Consider the following 20,287-nt stretch of genomic DNA (forward strand, 5'->3'; position numbering starts at 1 on the left):
ATATGAAAAGTTAGCTTTATATCTATACTAATATAATAAAGCGGAAGAGTTTGTTTGTTTGTTTGTTTGTTTGTTTGTTTGTTTGTTTGAACGCTAAGATCTCTGGATCTACTGGTCCGATTTTCATTGTTTTTATTTTATATGAAAGCTGCATTCTTCAGAAGTGCTATAGGCTATATAACATTACATTACACATATAAACTAATATATTTTAAAGTACTTTCTAATTTGACATGCAATTTATTCTGCCATCTTAATAACAACCGTCGCGTCGCTACGCAACCGTTACCGCGACATTTTGATATTCATCCTTATGAATAGTCACTCTTAACATTTTATCTAGATTGAAATTATAGTTTACTGTATGGCATTCTAATAAATAATTAAGGAGATGTCACTGATTCCAAATGACCTAGCCTTCAGGCGGCACAGTAAGACCGACGCGAACGGGCAGATGACGTTGACGGTTTTATAAATTTTCATACATTTTCGAACTATTGTTAATGTTTATGTAATTAATTGCTGTTTATAATTAATTTAAGCTACACTTTGGTTCTCTTCTTATTTTATTTGATATTGCCCGTTAAAATTATCCTACTTAATAGAGAGAAATGTTTAGTTATTTCGTAGAGTCGATATCTATGTACGCATGCACGGAAAACTTTAGGTACTTTTTCTAATATTAAGAATACCTATCCTTTAGTTACTTTTAATCCTTTTGTTGGTTCATTTCAATAACTCAGATAATTTTTTCTAATAATATGTCTCTACTTATTATTCTTTTTGATTATTTAAGCTTATATTTTCTTACTAATTCTATAGAAAATTGAAAATAATTTCATGAATATATTTAATAAATATTCTTATAGTTGAAGCAGGTGTAGCCGCGTCCGGGTCCACTAGTATACTCATAAATTTCAAAATAAAAGTAAATTGTGAATCTTCTTTCTAAAAATTAACCAAATTTAATGTGCGTACTTTACTGTCAACATGTTGCTTAATAAAATCAGAACATCTTCAAGAAAGCAAAATAATAATAATTATTATAAAAAAAAAATATTTAAAAATACTTTTTTTGTTTTGGCGACATTTGTTACGAAAAATCATATGAGCTTAGCAAAATTAAAATAAGTGATATTTTTTTCCAATTTCAAGACAATATTATACGTTTCTCTTTTATAGTATGGGCAAATCGAGTGGTAAAACATTTCACTTTTTTGTTATTCTATAACTATCGTTATTTCTCAACTTCACCGTGGCTTTTTTAAATTAAAATTTAAGTTATATTTATTAGTGGCAACCTTCTTGCGACATAATTAACTTAAATCTAAAAAAAAATAGTTTCAGCCAATTCATTAAAGAGTTCGATACAAAAATTTTGTGGAACAAAATATTTTATATTGATATCAATAGCTATGTAACTTTTTTATTTATGAACCGACTGAAATGAAACAAACACTAAATAAAAGCAGTTAGTTAAAATATAATCCTGAAAACTGCACTTAAATCGGTTAAGCAATTTCTGATATTAAGTTCAAAAATGCACAAACAAACAGACAACATTTTTAAAACTCATTGTTTATACTTCATTGATAATGTTAACACAAAATAACTAACGGATATTACTAACGCGGCCATCTTAGTATGGACTTTATTTTGGAACTATCACTATTAAAAGCAATACCATCATGTCAAGTTTCACAATCGATGAGTAATTTTAAAATAAAATAAAATATTAAGAAATTATGATATCTCTTGAATAAAACATATTGTAATATCTAAAAAAATTGTCGTAGTTTACACACTTACTTATTATGCATATTAAATTTAAACAAAAAATATAATCTTTTTATATAGAAAATGGGGTGTATGATTTTTTTACAAGCCGTTATAATAGTAGTACTTTGTTTTGTTAAATGAATATTTTTTTTATTATCTTCATTTTATAATTATTTATGTAAGTTGTATTTTCTTATAATATAGTTGCTAATACACTTGCTTGGAAATAACTTCCATCCGCAATTTATAACATATTATGTTAATTATAAATGAAATATAATTTTCCTCTTGACGTTTGAACCCACGACCCGCGGCGTGAAATCGACAGTATTGACTAAATATTTCAACTGCGCAATGAAAGTGTCTTTTTTATAAACATGACGTCTATTAAGTAAAAGTCAAATGCGAACGGAGTCATTATAAATCATTATTACATTGATTAATGTATAATATTAATATAAATCTTACATAATCTAAGATTTATATTAATAAAATATTTTTATATACATAATATAATAATAATAAAATAAATATAATGCATGCTTCAATTGTGTTACGTTTTAAAGTCTCGATGGTTATAAGTTCAAAGTTCACCTTTGGAAATGCTTATTAACTGTTTTTATTTACTAGCCTGATTACAAATGTTGTATTCTGTGCCAGTCGTGCCCGACTTAATGTCTCCAAAAGATCTAGTCTTTGTAGTAAAGTTAAGAATAAAGTGTCTTGTCATTAATTTCTCTTTCTATTTTAAAATAAAAAAATAATTTGAAATGTATACAAATCTTAACCCAGCGGGACTCGTACGAAGTACCCCACGACTCTAGGTTTGGATACGACTCTAGGTCAGTTGAAAAGATATTTTAATTATCGCTGCGTTCAGATTTGTGTACTTTTGTATACAAATCTGCCTTTATTTAGTGAAACTAAGAGTATGAAAATATATATATATCTGGTACATACCTATGTGAAAATAGAAAAAATATAATGTATAATAATATATTATGCAGTTGTGGTGGCTTCACAGTTATTTTAGGAAACAATCATATTCGAACAATAACTATAACAGGATAGTCAATGCAAGGTTATTTTCAAATATATTAATGACGACCAATTTTAAACGAAGACGTTTGATAAAAGCCAATAAAGCCGTTGAATATTCGAATTGCCCGCGGCCTTGTGTGCCACTCGAGAGCCACCTTCATTACACTCTAAATGTAGAGCAAAAAACAATTAAAATAACATATATATGTTTTAATTTATTTTTTTATTTTAATATGAATAATTTTAATAATAATATGTGGTACAGTTAAAAAACATTTTACTGTAATCCGATGGCTGTGAGTTCGATTCCCATTTGGAGAAATGAAGTATTTAAATTTCTTTGATCTGGTTGCGTCACTCAACACGAAATATATTTGAAATTAATACAGAGCTTTTTGTACTAAATACTCTCCGTCCATTCCGCTATATGCTAGACACGTGTAAATAAAAAAAAATACTTTCTAATAAAATATGTCCTTGCTGCATCATGACGGCAAAACGAATTACGTTTTATTTATTAGCTAGGAAGCTTATATTGATCTTTGTAAGTTTTCCTGTATTTGGCTTCCCTTACACTATTATGCTTATTATACTCGTAATTCAAAATTTGAAACATTTTGCATGATTTATGAGTTAAAAGTGAACGTTAAAAACGACCCTAGCGATTAATAGATACTCGCTTATAATTCTTTTAGGTTTATGCTTTTTCCGCATAAATAAGAAAAGGTGGGAAGGATCTAGAGCACAGCGATTAACTGTAAACATAACATATGTGAATTCCAATTCCATTCAAAGGAAATAATTATGTTAATTTCTCCACCTTGATGAAGGTTGATATCCGCCATTCCACAACACTCCACATCGGAGTATTTTAACACTAAGTACACTAGCAACTTCTGCCTACCCCGCTATGCGCGGAATACAGCATGCAGTTAATTATTTATTTATTTCTCTTATCAACAATCTCTATGTAAATAACAATTTGTAACATTACTCTTTTGCATTCATAGTTTATAGTAATGATGTTTTGATTACTTCTCTCACGAGCTTATCGTTTCTTTATATATACTTAATTTGTAATTCGCCAGTCTTGGGAATAAAATATTTACCGATGATCATAACTTTTGATTTCATATGTGGATGTTTAAGCTTGTCTTAGGCCATCTTGGTAATGTGGCACAGCTTCTGACTGTACGTGTCGGTTGTGGGTTAGATTCCTGAATTGAGTGAGAAAATGGAGCAGGGAGTGTCTTAGTTTAACTCTACGCTTTATGCTTTCCGGGAAAAGTGAAGTGACTTTACCAAGATGACACTTTCAAACCAATTAAAACCAAAAGCACGGACCATCTAATTAAAATAACCAAAAAAACAAATAATATTCCGCATTCATTTCAGATAATGAAATAAAATCCCGCCCTTGACACGCCACCCTGCTTTCACGGCATTCCTCGTCGCTCTACACGCTAGCATCGCAGTCTTCGTCCGACGCGCGTCTCATCTCCTCGCCTATACTAAAGAAACGGTATATTATATTTAAATTTAATTTTATTATTTTTTTTTGTTTCTTTAAATAATAATTGTTTCATAGTGTTTCGTAGTTAAGCTTGGCTTGTGCTTTTGAATTGTGTTTTTATTGAATTTTTTATAAGATTCTTCTTATTTTTTTTTTAAATATTCAAATTCATGTAAAATAATTGATAAAATTCTGCATTTTGATAATAAAATAATTGAAAAACATACGAGTTAAAGCTTAAGACCTAAAGCCAAAAATTACTTGTAAAATATATATAAAAGCAATAATGGAGGTCTGGTCCTCCACGTGAATCTTCAAAAGCAATTGACACATATTATATTTTATCATTGTCAAAAAATCTAAAAAATTGCCCAAATAAATGTTTGTTTCGAGAAAAATAAGCTTAATTACGAATGACGTTTGCGTAACGCCATGAGAATCATTGTTCGCGCGTCGCGGTTTTTGCCCGTTACGTGTTATACAGAATACTCTTATACAATAGATAGGAACCTATTTTTTCTTACTTTAGAGCTCTCTTATAATAATCATAATATTTAAATCTTAAATAAATAACTAAAAAACATTTTTTTAAAAGCTATCGAAAGCTTTTTTGATACTTTTAAGTGTGTTTAGCATTTCATGTTATTAAAGGGGTTTTTTAATAGTTATTATTCAGGTATTGAAATAAGAGTTTTCTATGTATTATAAAGATATTGAAATAATATTTTTTTATAAATAAAATTCACAGTTCCATAGTACAAGCTAATAGTGATTATCGTGTGAAGTGATTTGTATCAGTGAACTGCTGAGACCAGAATAATCGACTGAGGTAAGTTATTATTTTGCAAAGACCAAAAATTATTTATTTTATTAAATGAAATATACTTATTTATTATTTCATTATTTATAATAATAATTGAAAAACTATAACAGAAAAATTCTCACACATTTCTTCAGATGTAATTAAAATTAAGAGTTTTCTTCTGTTTTTAGTGTTATTTTGAGTATTTCATTAATTAATTCATAAATATGATTTCAATTTGCTCAAATTATTTTTGCCTATAAGTAAAATAAATATTACATAAAAGTTTTCACTATTATTTAACGAACGTTTCTTTCTATTAATTCTTTTACCTAGATTTACCATCGATTGTTTTATAATATCATGTAAGATTATTTTGTAACGCTATTATATAACTTGACAATAAAATAAAAAAATACTGTTAATATATCGATTGAATCACAAAAAAACTTTAAATTTTTAACATGCTCTTCATAAAACAGCTGTAAAACTCTAACTGATATTTTAATAATATTCTTAACCAACTTTTTAAAAGAGGAGGTTATTGGTTTGACCTATATGTAAACGATATTTTAGAATAACAATAATATATGAATATGGCGATCTACTTAGCCTTCTAAGTAGGTGTGCATGATTTTGTTACCATATGTATGTCTTTCCACAAATTTCTCTGAAACCAAAAGTCATATTGAGGCTTTTCTGATGAACTTTTTGATGAATGAACGGTTTAGTAGTTTTCAAGACATGGGGGTACATTTCTAGACGGAGCATTTACTTATACAATATAGGTACCCAGGTAGCTGACAGGCCTTTGAAGTCAGTTTAATTTGTATAATTCATACAAATTAAATGCTTAATAGTAAACGTCACAAACAAAACAATAAAAAAAAAATTAAACGGAAAAAAATATGTTTGTTTTTGTCAGATAATAAGTTGTTTACTTTATTATGAGCAAACATATGTCCCAAATATAGTATGCACTTGAATTTTGCGGAACTGACGACAAAACTTTGTTTTTTTACATCATATCGTATTTTATGGTTGTTTTTCAACTGTACAACAATAATAACTGAATTAAGCCGAACGTAAGTAGTTCCAAGGATCTATATAAGGATTATTAAAAATTATGACAGGATTTTTTTATAGTATCAAATGAATAAATAGTTCAATATTAAGCCGTTATACCAATAGTAAAGAGTGAGAGTGATAAGTCACTCCATTTTTTACGTTATATCTTTCAACATGATAGAAACACGGACTATATAACTCAGGTCTGATATTTGCTTAAATAGATTTCGAGAAATAAGTGTATTGCCTTTCATAATTATTATTTTAGCGTATATATAACTTTTTTTTTTCTTCTTCTTTACTTTCTCCTCAGAAAATATAAAAATATGAATTCCAATTTTAGAAAAAATAGGCAATCTCTTTCTATTTAATTATATAATTAATATACAATCCTTTCTTTATATCTTCTTTTTATATGGAAAGGAAAATAGAGGTCTCGACATTTATCTTTATTTGTTTTTATTTAAAATACTAAAAATACGTAAGAAATTTATTATATTTATCTATTTCTTGTTAATTAACAATTTACATTAAAATTATTACACGGGTTTTGTATACTATGAGTAATAAGAAACGATCAATAACTTGTTTACAGACATTACGGTTACATTTTAAATGTCATACAAAAGACTTCAACGCGCACTTAACACTTTGGTAAATGGTAAATTATGTTTGAAATTGTATGACATCCTGATGTAGTTTGATATTTTTAATGAATAATTGATTAACCGATGTAGTGTGTTCAATCTCAGGCAAAATAGAACAATACTTAAAAAATATTTATTTGCGATATCTAATTATTAAATATTTTATTTTGAATACATTATAAAAATTATCTTTATTACAATAAAAAAAAATCTTGCTTATGGTACTTTGATTATATGTGATGCTTCTGGGATTCGAATTCCATATATGTATTTGATATATTTAAAACATAATCGTGGTTGAAATTGTGCTGAATTATTTATTTAAATTATATATAATTTTAATTTCTATTTTTTCGCTCTGGTATCGGGGCAAACCGCGGTGATGAGTTCCATTATTCAACATGCAACCTCCAGAATTCGGCGGAAAATGGGGTTGGGAGTGTCATAAAACTAGGTTTCCTACCCTGCTGTGAACGGGGTACAATGTGAAGCTGATTTTCATTTTCTTTAACCATTGTTATTTTAAAGAATCAAAGCGATATTTAATGTACACAATTTGAAAGTAGGAAGCGAAATCAAGGGCCACCAAAATTCTTTGTATTAATAATTATAGTAAAATAGTTTTATGCTTCATTTTCTTCACTAATTAAATGTATGAATAAACATATAAGAATTGCGGAAATTATTTTCAAGAGATCTTTTATAGTGATGCCAGTACCAGTTTATATTGAAAATCACTAAACAGCTTTCCATAACAGTGCGTCACAATGAAATGTGGATTAATTATCTGCATAGTAGCCATTTACGAAGACTCTATAAGAAGCATAATTTAAATATTTTCTAACGTACTATATACAAAAGCAAGAGTAGGTACAGCGTCAGACTGTAAGCACAAGGGTTGTGGATTCGATTCCTACTCGAGAGAACGAAGTCCGCTAGTCAACATGCAATATCTCGAAAAGTTGAAAGGTCGTGAGAAACAGAGTGTCCTAATACTAGGTTCCCTCGGCTTTCACTGCTAAATATGGAAAAAAGTGTGAACTTAGTATTGCTATTAAATATATGAATGTTATATTAAGTTAATTTTCAGAATATGTCGTCAGAACTGTTCTAGTTACATGTCTTTTATAAATAATGCAGAACTAATAATAAACACTAGGTTTCCATTGATTGTTCACTAAGTATATAATATTGAATAGAATTCGATACACCTGTAGTCTCTTTGTATAGGCGCCGATGCGTGGTAATGAGTGATAAGTGACAAGTAATGCACTTTAACTAATTCACTCTTTGACTAATTTGCAAATGGTCTAAATGTCAAGTAATGCACTCTAAAAAAAATTTTTAGCTTTACGTTGTATCTTGTATATAGCTGAGTAGGCAAAGGGAACCTTGTGCTACATTCTGATGACTGGCGGAGCTCAACGATATTTTGTCTACCAGAGCTGGAAAATGAGAATAATTTAAATATAACCACTACCCTCAGTAGGAATAGAACCTACGAACAGACAAAATATACTCATAAATAAAATATCTTTGTATATTAATACAAAGTTGCTTTATAATAATATAGGTCCATCCAATTTCGCAATATTTGATTGTCATTACACCGCGACCTTTGTGCCGCCGCCTTCGCTCTAAATCCCTAACGTACCGTGGACGTTGCTATAATGATTCATATAAAATTACTACTTTATAAGCTTTCAAATGTATAGATAAGTATATATTGGTATAGAAAAGTGTTGAAAGCTATATAATAAGTTAATTAATGATGATAGTCAATATATAATGGCTATAGAATAAAATATTGGTTGGTCGAACAAGTGTGATGTAAAGTTATTGATAAAATTAATGGTTATTTTCTATTGAGGTTTTTGAGCTATAGGGTCTGACTGTAAGCGTGACGGCTGTGAGTTCGGTCCCATGTATTCAGCATATAGCAGGGTAAACAGAGGGAACTGGGAACCTAGTGTTAGGACACTACATTTCCATACACCACTTTGATTGAACGATTACAGATAAATTATTTTAATTTTCCTGCTTTAGTGGACGTTATAGACGATAAATGTCACTCGACACGCAAGGTCTCGTAGTTCGATTCTTGGAAAGAATTATTTTCATTCATCCGCTCTGGTTGAACATACGAGTACACACATGATGGTGGGAGACAAAAAAACGAGGATAAAAAACAGATTTTTTTTATTTTGCGTCTTAAAATCCACGCAAAGTAGAGTTAAATATATTATCATTTATGTATAAAATTGACACGAGCTACAACAATCACCGTTGGCTATAACATTTAAAACATTAGACATACACGCCCAATACTTTTTAAGAGTGCATAACGTAGTTTAAGTGCGAAATAAATATAAATTTCTTTTGTTATAACAAATTTATGGGAAATATTGATGTTCTTCGTATTTTTGTTTATAAGCGAATGTCGTTAAAAATGACATAATAGTACATAAAATTTTCAAATCGAATTAATCCTACACATACCAAAAAAGGCAGAGAGAACCTAGAAACCTAGTGTTAAGAGACTGCCAGTGTGGAACCACTCTTTCTGAATTCTTGAGGCATTTTGAATTACGGGATTCAATACATTTCGATTCACGATTGTGTACCTGCAAGCATATTAGAATAATATTAATTTTATATGCTCTTACCTACTTTACGCAAGCCTCCATAATAAAAGGCGAGGCAAATTTAACGTGTTAAAATATCTACAATTTTATAGAAATCGTTACAGCAATTTTTATAACGTACACTTAATAAGGAGGTATGTAACCAAACGATTGTTTCGAGACAAATCGGTGATATAAAAGTCTATAATTAAATACTTACTTTCTGCCTATTATTGAGATGCCCTTATATGGTCATTTTTATATGGTTATTTAACATGTTTCTGCATGTAAGTGTATGTAATAAAACATTATGTAATCTCGTAGTTACGAGTTAGTACTTTAGGCTCTTTTAGGGAGTAGTTACTTTAGGGTGTTGAACCTGTGATCTAAATGTGATGGTTACTTAAACAAGTACTGAAAATTATTGTGGTAATGTTTTTTTATAGCTTTACGCTGTATCTCACGTATAGTAGGATAAGCATAGGGAGCCTGTTAACATTTTTTTAGGCATCTATCTATTTTATATGGTGAGATATAAGATAAGTTATTTTTCCCAAATTTTGATTAATATATTAGTCACTGTGTTTAACCTACCGTAGGCTAACTTGATCTATATTTTTCAGTCTCTCACTATTTCCTGTATAGTAGAGGAACTAAGCGGGTAATGCTTTGGGGGAAGGGAGTTCAATGTTCCTTAAATCACCTGCTCTTCTCACGGTAGAAACCGGGTATTATAACACTCCGATTGTCATCGTGGTCCAGTTTAAGTGCCGAAACCCAACGCCACGTTCTGTCTACTAGCACGGAAATGGAAATTATTTAAATATAATCATTCAGCCGAGTGGAGTGTCTTCCCTCTTCGTTTGACATAACTACGAATATTTCTATAATATAAAAGTCTCAACATGTCACCGCCTAACCAAGCAAGCCCGCCTAAATTATAAGTGAAATGAAATACATAAAAAGTAATGCACGAAAGAGAGTTAATCATAACTTTAAGAACAATTATGTTAAACAAATTATATGGAAATATATCCGCTACCTTATGTAATAATTGTATGATCATAAAAACCACATCAAAATCAGTGTAATGATAGGCGAGCGATGACACACATTGTCTAATATGTAGATTATGTCTCATCTGCACTTTGCATAACAAGTAAATTATAGAGCAACCAAAATATTTAGATTTATAATTGTTTACTTGTATAATACAGTATTGTTTATTATGCACACGCATGACATCGAGGCTTTTAAAATGTTCTCTTTGTAGACTAATAACTAGATTAATACATAAATATGAAAATTAATCCTTTTGGACTATCCAATATAAAAATCATTGTTCAATTCCAACCAATAGTTCCTAAGATTAGAGCGTTCAACCAAACAAACTTTTCAGTTTAATAATATCAGCAAGTATATTATGAGGCTGCAATACGCAATTATTTCATATACAATATATAAAATAATTGCATAAATCCTCATCCTATTTCGCGACTATAGCAGAATCTATCTATTTCTAGAACACGCATCAAAAGTAAGCGCACAGTAGTTGTATGTCAAAGTTCAACGCAAAGGGAAATGTTGTAATGGGTGTTTAACTTGAATTTAAAATCGATTAGCGATGGCGCCTTTGCAAGAGAGTTGAATGTATGAGAACAAATTTTATCGTTCTTCACGTATAGTTACTTGTTATTCAGTGAAAGTTATTGATATGTACGCAAATCTTATTTTAAGATGTCTTGGCGCATTGGAGCTACGCCCGAATGTTAATGTGATAATTATAGGTTTGATTCCCGCCTGGGAATTGAAATAATTTAATTTCTTCGTTTTGGTAAGTATTAGCAGTGTTGGCATAGTGCGTTGCGCGACGTTCAATACGAAAAGTTGTAAGTTTGGAGGGAAATCCCATAATGAAAATTGATTGTTTCTCTATAACTAATAATTTTTCATTAATTTTTTTATTGAAATAATTATTTTTTCTTAAACCAAATCACTAGTATTGTTCGCTAGCTTTTGCGGCTTAGCTTTTAAAAAATACGATAAAAAATTGAATTTGAACTGTGGTTCCTTATTTATTAGCGTATAGCGTTCAACGAAATTAAAATTTCTTACAATATTAGTATAGATTATCTCAAAACTTGTATATATATAGGGACTCTCTTGAGACCAAAGCAACAGTTTTTAAATGTTTATCATCCACAGTATACCTACTGAGGTAAAATTGCAAGTGAAGGTAATCAAGGTTGGTTCTTCTTAAATGTCCATATTTATATTTAAATATAAAATGGCGTTTTAAATATTATATTAATTACTGTATTATTAACAGGTAAAATTAATTGTAAATATATTTTTAATTGTAGCTGTAACTAAATATGTTTTCCTGAACTTTAAGAATCGGCTGTATGACTATAAAATATTGTTTTTATTTCTTTGTTCTAGTAAAAAGAGAGAGTTCTACCTCTCAAAATCTCAATAATTGTGCTATATTCTTTCTAGAGAGTACTTAATGCTTATGGTGTTTAACGTTTAGTTTCTACCTTAATATCATCGACATCATATTTCAGACCTCTATAGAAAAATAACTAAATCATTTTTTTTAATAAATATATTTTTTTGTAAATATTAATTAAGTAAAAGTGTTTATTTTGCCATTCAAAGTAAGTACGTACTATAAATGACCAAACTGCAAGTACATTTGCTAAATCGTTTGTGAATGTAGGCGATTGTGAATCAGTTCTAGGTGGGAAAGGACGACACTACAGAGCACAGAGTGAATATTTTTATGAAATTTTTAATATTATATTTACATTAACTGATAGCTTGCATATTTTGAAAACTATTAAATGATGAATGAATTTCATTAGATGAGGCCTTCGTGGCGCAGCGGCATAATCATTTGACTGAATACGCGGCGGTTGTAGTTTCGATTCTTACTTTGAGAAATTAATAATTTTCATTTCCAACATGATAAATGATGCTGTAACAAGATAAATATGTATTAGTTTATGTTTGGTTATTACCAAATATAATTCTTCTTAGAACAAAGTTTTATTTACTTTATTGTAAAATTTACATAGATGTAACAGCTTTTTATACCTTGTCAGAAAAACATCGCTTAAGTACTTTCGTCGTTTCCGTTTAAACATGTTAAATAATTTAGTCAAAGATTTTGTCTCTCATTTCTCTCTCATTTTGTCTCTCTAAGATTTGAAATTAATTATCATTTATAAGTTATCTAAGAAGTATTTTAAGTATACAATAACTAAAAAACGTAAAAAAATATTTTTTTGTGATTATTATATTCCTCTTCAAATAAAGGCTCTACGCGTCTGTTATTCTGTTACAATTTAAGTATAGTTGAGGAAGGTCACGGCAACACGTGACCTACTTAGTTCCATAGCGAGCGCCGCTATACAATGTTCATTATTGTTTTATTTTTTTTACATTTACATATATATTTAGGAATGAATGTATGTATGTACTATATAATACTATTAGTATTAGATAGTATTAGTATTATATAGTACATACATACATTCATTCATTAGTAGTACAAAGCAGAAGGATTTGTTTTGGTTGAACACGCCTCTCAATCTCCGGAACTATTGGTTTGAAATGAAAAATATTTTTTTAGTATTTTATAGTCCATTTATTAAGGAAAGCAATAGTCTAAGGGCTATATAAGGTATATCATTAATCGTTATAATAATTTAAATTTGGCCTACGGGAGCGAAGCCGCAGGTAGATACTAGTAATGTTTAAATAAGATTTGCCAATCTTTTTGTTTGTTTCGATATACTTATGTTGTTTTAGAGGTGCTATGTTGTAATGTAGAAAAGAAATAATAAGACAACAATAGAGAGATAACACATTAAGGCAGGGCTGTAAGTAGGTACGTGAGATTTGTAATTTATTTAGAAGCTTTTATTTCTTTTACTTTTACTGCTAATGTACTCCATATTGCATTTTCCATAGTGAAAGATAAAAACTACTTATTTATAATGGGGTTCGAGTGTAATTCTATATTTAGGAAAAATAAATACTTTTTAGAAAACGTAAAAATATTTTTTAAATCCCACTATGTTCAACGCTGTTTCCCACATATATAGCACGGTAGTCAAAATGGTACTTAGTGTTAAGGTCCTGCATTCTCCATTTTTCGTCTAATATTTCCTCATTTCCGTGTAGGAATCGAACCCACAAACGACGTGATTACAGTCATATTCAGTGCCGCTACGCCACGACGGCCACTATAATTAATGCATTCCTTAATAAAGAATGCATTCAAATAAAATATTTTTTTCACGTTGGTATTTCAATCAAGTTATTGCTTTTTAAATAATAATAAATCATCAAAAAACAATTATTTTGTGTCTTATTTTCATACTATTGGAGTTTTAAATGCAACTAAATAAAAAACGTAGGCTATATTAGTATGAAGCTTTTAAGAGCTAACTAGTATTCCTTCTTCAAAAGTCACGGTCAACACTTTTAAGAACTTTCTTGAAACTAATATTTAATTTAAACTTCATGGAATCATATTTGTATTACTCATACATACAAACATTGAATAGAAGAAAAATGAGTTCGTATTTCTATAACTAAATATTTTCTATCTAAAACTATCTCTGTAGTAAAAATATCAGAAAAAAAATAGAAGAAAATGGAGAGAGAAATTTCTATATGTAAATACACAACGGCTTCCCACTTCTTCCCGCATAACAGGATAGGCAAGAATCTAGTGCTTAGATAAACCCTGGTCGTTTTATTAACCCGGCTTAAATGCGACGATTATGAGTTCGATTCCCACCGGTTAGAATATTTTCATGTCCTCGCTCTGGTATAAAGATAAAGCGCGGCGTTAAGTTTCGCCACCAACGCGTGGAACAAATATCTTACCACTAGGTTCCCTCTGCAGCTTTGCGGGAAAACGAGTCTACTGCTAATTACTTAGCAAACTGTACTAATTTATTATTAAATTCGTTTTTGTATAAACATTATGAGTGCAAAAACTTGTATATTACAATATAATTTTGATTATAATTTGCAAAAAACTATGCACTCTTAGTGAATATTGGTGCAATGTGAGTTAGTGTTGTTTATACGAAAGGGATGTCACTTCGATTTCCGTTCCAGCATGGTATAGTTTTAAAAACGGATTTATAGTTTCATTTTCGAATATCAGAGGATTTCACTATGTATACAATATATATAGGTCTGGTAAAAAATCGCGGCGTTAGGTTCCATTCGTATTAAGGCGGAAAACAGAGTTTCTTTGTCTATCCATAAACCTCTCTCTGCTGGTCTCTGATCGGTTCGATGGTTTGAGGTACGAATTCTTTTCACTTTCTTCTCTTTGGTAAGAACACAAAGCGCAGCGTTAAGTTCCGCCACTTAGCACACAGTATCTCTGTATATCCTGTTCTATAACGTATACAGGGTGAAACTAAAAAATAAAACAAGCTTACAAAGCAAATACAACTTTAACATTATTATTCTCTTAGAAACACCACGCATGTGTCAAATTACGTCAATTAAATACATACTGTGAAGAAACACGTCGTCGTGTCCTAAAACCTGGCGGTGGCTTAATGACCAGGCACTTAGCCCATTATGAATAACGAGAGGCTTCTAAGAAAATATGTACATATAAATGATTGCATACTAGTTGATTATATATGAGGTCTTCTTTGGGACTAGCTTGATTGTTTGTAGATTCACGCTTTATCCCGCTTGTTATACTTATTAAGAGGCTAGTTGCAGGGCACAGGTTGTAGGTTCCCGCTCGAAAAAATGAAATGTTTATTATTTTCATGCTTTCAGAATTTGGTAGTAAGTGGGGAGTGGAAGTTCTTAATGGGGACAGAGTGTTTTAACAATGGGTTCCTAGGTTACGTCTGCGTACCCTTCTGTTTGTGGAATATAATTTGAAGCTATATATTAATACACAACTCTATTAAGGTCATTCATGTCAGTGATACAAAGTGGACAGTTGTTAATTGTTAATTTAATCTCCACTCAGGACAATATTTTTTTGTAGTAGAGCCTTTTCGCCATAGGGAAGAAACCTAGTGTCAAGGCACTATGTTCCCTAGATCCCCACTTTCTGCCGCATTTTCTACAAAAAAAAACCAAATGACCTGTACATACATTTATCAAGCTATCAATTCAAGGCTAAGCACATTAAGTAACATTTATTTGTATAATACAATTACAAGATATGACTCAACTTTCATTCTTGCCGTACCGTGACAGCACGCACCGGCCGCGCGGCTTTCACCCTCGTCACTGGCAACAAACGTATGTCAATTTACTACTATTATCATTATAATATGCGAGGGTTATTGACATTTTGTTGGTTTTTTTTTGTGTTTCGCTTCACGCTGTATCCCGCAAAAGCAGGGTAAGCAGACGGAATCTGGAGCCAAAGTTGTTTCTCTGTTACCGCCCATTTTTTCTTGTTATTTTTTGAAAAGTGGAAAATAAAGTGACTTGACACTGCATATATTTTAAAATATTATTACTATGAAATATCCTCATAAAATGTGCATAAATCTATAAATATATATTTACTAGCGGCCCGCTCGCGGTTTCACCCGCGTCAACTATGTTATTATTAATTTCTGTCTCCATGACTACGTCCTAGTGGCGTCTATGCAAAATTTGAGACTCCTAGCATTTGTAGTAACGAAGTTTCATACAAACTTTAGACCCCAAAAAAACCCCTTAGAAGTCGAATATTGCAAATTCCCGTCTTAGCGAGCACCTACGTTATATAAATAACTCATATGCAAAATTTGAGATTCCTAGCTCTGGTAGTTTCTGAGATTTCGTGATGAGTGAGTGACCTTTCGATTTTATATATATAGATTTATAATTTCCTTTATAAGCTTAACCCACCTTACATCATAGATGATATTGATAGAAAAAAACAATTGAATTGAATCATCTCTTCTTATTATACGATCGTGGCGCAATTGGAAAGTACGTGGTGGTTGTAGGTTCTTTTCCTTTTTGCGGTAATGTTTATTTTAATGATCTTTTTATTAGAAAGTAAAAAAATTGATTTGCCGTATCTCTAAGTTATCTCCGTAGAAAGTGTAAGAAAATAATAAAATCTGGTTATGAATCTAAATCTGACATATGTGTAGATATAGGGACTTTGGTGTTATAACATTCCATTCTCAACTCCCAGTGGTTTTCGAGACATTGTGTTTTAGAAATAAATTATTTCATCGACTGAGAATCGAACCCCACAGCCATCGCCAACACCGTCGGACGGCCTGATTTAAAATTATAAAATTCCTTTCGAATTTAATCAAGTTATTCTCATTGTTTCTATAAATAAATCTAATTAAATTGTTTTCAACTATCAGAGGCAGCAAAAACAAACAATATCTAAATTTTATACATATAATATACGAGTATGTATGGTAGGTAACAATTCCCACGTGAAGTTGTTACACATACCGCATTGTAACGGTGGGAGATGACCACACGGGCGTCTAAAATGTCTTAATTCTTTTCTTATAAATTTTTAGACAATGTTAATATTTTCTATATAACATTGTCTCAAAATTTATAAAAAAGAAAAATCTATATTGCTATTACCTTAATCATTTTTAACAATAAAATCTTCTAGCCTTTGTGTAGTGGAAATTTTTAAAACTCTCTCTAGAGATATGCTAATAAAATAAATAAGTTGGACCAGCGTATAAGATTTTTTACATAGATTCAATAAAAAAAGTATGGCTAGAGCGGTTGGTTGCTTGGTTAATATTATTTTAATTTCTTCTGCTCCTGAAGCACTTTGACAATTGAATGTTAATGAAATTTAAAACGATAGATTGTTTTCGGTTTCAATTTTATTATATTTTAGTAAATTACTCTTGCAACTAACCAGCTTTGTCTTTTTCATAAACAGAAAACTTCGCTCGAGTAAAAACAAAATTAGCAAAATTACATCTTTATTCTCGTTCACAGGATTTTCGACGTTCTAGGAATTTCAGGACCCTCTACACATATGAAATATCAACTTTCTAAGTCCACCAATTTCAAATGTGTGTTGTCAGCTATAGAAGTCTTTTAAATATATTTATATAGATATTAATAAGCATACATTTATGTATACCCGATGTATATTTTAATTTTTTTCGACTAACAGTGTGTGCAAACCCTAAAGCCTATCGATTTGTGATCTCCGACAGAAACTGAATTGATGGTATCGCATGGGAATCAGTTGTAACTGGTAACGGCGTAACGGCGATGGCTCGTAACAGCTATGACATAATTCTATTGCGTGACATAACGTGAGATGAACGCGGAGATGAAAGATGCTGCGCTTTGAAATACTTGTCTTCTTTTTGGAGCATCGATTTACTTATTTTAACTGTTATTTTAATATGTTTTAAATAGTAATGTTATTCGTATACTCGTACGTGTAAACTGAGCTTTACATCTGTGTGAGTGTGTATGTGTTTGTACTTGTATTTATGTGTGTGTAGGATATAGGATAGCTGATTATACTTGTATTAACTTACTTATTTTTACTTGTATTAATGTACTATTCTTATTGTACTATTATATTGTATACCAATACATTTTTTTAACGTTCATATTGATATTTTTTGAGAATCGAAATCTAACATATTTTTTTCAAGTTCACACTGTATCCTGCAATTTGGCGAAAAGTATGGAACAGAAGTGTTTTAATCGGCCTCAAGTGGTTAAAACCTAGGGTCCCAGGTTCCCTACCTATTATGTGTGGGTTACAGCGTGAAGTTAAAAAAATCTTCAACTTTAAATATTAGCATAGAAAAAAAGCTTATATAACTTAGAAAAAGCTAGAAAATATTATCGACCTAAATGTCTAAATCATTTACAAGAACATCATGAATCACAAAGGAACATAAACCTACCAACATTACATACTCGTATATTGCATTAGACTTTTGTCAACACGTCGTTCACGGTATTATATGAATATTGTTTGAAACATAATTTGCTGTTTATTATACAATAAATTATATTTACGTCTTCTTAGAAAATGGAAATTTTATTCTATTTTCAACTGATAGTAAATTTTCATTATTTCCTCAAAAGGTTTTGATGGTTTTTTATATATGGGAAATAGCCAAGGCGCAGCGTTAAGTTACGCGACTGAACACATATTATCTTCTGCCTACCCTATTTTAAAATTGTTAATGTCATCAATAAAAATAAATAATAAAATGTTACACATACTCGTATATTACGCAATAGCAGTTATTTTTACAATTGAATAAAAATTATCTTGTTTCGAAGTTGTCTTGAAAGCAGAGTTCGTGACAAGCTCGTTTAATAAAAATATTATAAATATTTTATGTTCTTTTTTTAAAGAAAAAGTGCGGCGTTAAGCTTCACTATTCAACACGCAATGTCTCAATAGTTACACGGATCGGCGAATCGAATGTCTTAACACTATACTACCTCTACCCTATTATATGCGGGATACAGCGAGATGTTAAAAGAAAATATTTGTTTCAGTATTTTTTTTTTCTATTTATAAGAAACTATTTGTAACTTTGAATCATTTTAACGATTTAATATATTTCTCAATATAAAAAGGTAAATATCCATTTCTAGCACCACTTTTTCTCGTAACAGGAGAATTTCCTCACACATGGTACTATTCCACATAAACCACCCGTCATATATCAACTTCAGTCAAATTAGATATGGAGAGAATGTAGATGAATATTTTGCAAATGATATTCTTATAGAGACGCCACGGTGCTCTGCGCTGGCGCAATTGAGAAATGTAAAATTTCACACATTAGTCGAAATGTCACTCGTAGAATGAAATAAATTTGAAAATAATTTCGTTTTAAATTTATATTTCTTGAATTTAAAGATTGATTTGTTTTTAATATAGAAAGGTAGAAGAAAAAATATGGAAGCCTAGTGTTAATACACTCCGTTTCCCACTTTCCGCCGAATTCTGGAGGTATAGCCTGTTGTGTGACGAAATTCAACGCCGCACTTTGCCTCGTTACCAGAGCAATGGAAAAAAAGTACTAAATATTTCATTTCTTCGAATGGGAGTAGAACCCACGACCTGTCGCCCTTACAGTCGCAGGCCTGTAACCTTGCGCTTGACCTCAACCAATTGAATGCAGTCAATCATTCTTATAATTAAAATCGAATTTAAAACCATAGAATTTAGTAAAGGTAACCTCAACTGGGCACGACTTCTTTATCTATTTACAAAGAAAGTCTACGAAACCTAGAAATCATATTATAATTGTAATGTTAGATGCATTTACGAGTAAATGTAGAGATAAGAAAAAGTCGTGATAAGTCGTATAAAAAAGAAAACGAGCGTGTCTCCGTCTCCGTCTCCGTGTCCTCATCAACGGCTCTAAACAAAACCATCTGACATTTACGTGATATCAGATTTGCGACATTTATTGTATTATTTCACATGACACGTAGTGCTGGTGGTAGTTGGGCAATGTCCCCTTGTGCACGCGATAGTTGTAGGTTCTATTATCAATTGAGGGAATTTAAAGTCAAATATAAAATATTCTTTATTGAAATAGACTTTTGCAAGTACTTTTGAATCGACGAGAGAGGCTCGAAAGGTTGTTCGCTTGAGAGACGGCAACAGAGTCGACAGCTACTTTTTTTCAATATTATGATTACATTACATCTATTAAAAAAATTTGCTTTTTAAAATACATATATGTTAACTTACTGGATCTATTCAAACGATTCCGTATCATAGTGTTAAGACACTACATTTTCTGTCCGTATTCCAGACATTGAATAT

The 20,287-nt window shown here is 30.5% G+C and overlaps 1 protein-coding gene across 2 annotated transcripts in view; it reads left to right on the forward strand.

Moving 5' to 3' along the window:
* The first annotated feature begins 4,261 nt into the window (after window positions 1-4,261).
* LOC146536091 (uncharacterized) overlaps window positions 4,262-20,287 on the forward strand; it is a 45,316-nt gene continuing 29,290 nt past the window's right edge. Inside the window, exons 1-2 of one of the 2 annotated variants that reach the window (XM_085189956.1) lie at window positions 4,262-4,342; window positions 5,082-5,162. The gene's annotated coding sequence lies outside the window, so the exon portion shown is untranslated. Of the gene's footprint in view, window positions 4,343-5,058; window positions 5,163-20,287 lie in introns of those variants that run through there. The other variant, XM_085189957.1, reaches the window with a different exon arrangement.

Source organism: Heliconius melpomene, chromosome 9 (genome assembly GCF_056956725.1).
Source record: "Heliconius melpomene rosina isolate 202511_hmr_F chromosome 9, ASM5695672v1, whole genome shotgun sequence".
In the NCBI taxonomy this organism is placed as follows: Eukaryota; Metazoa; Arthropoda; class Insecta; order Lepidoptera; family Nymphalidae; genus Heliconius; species Heliconius melpomene.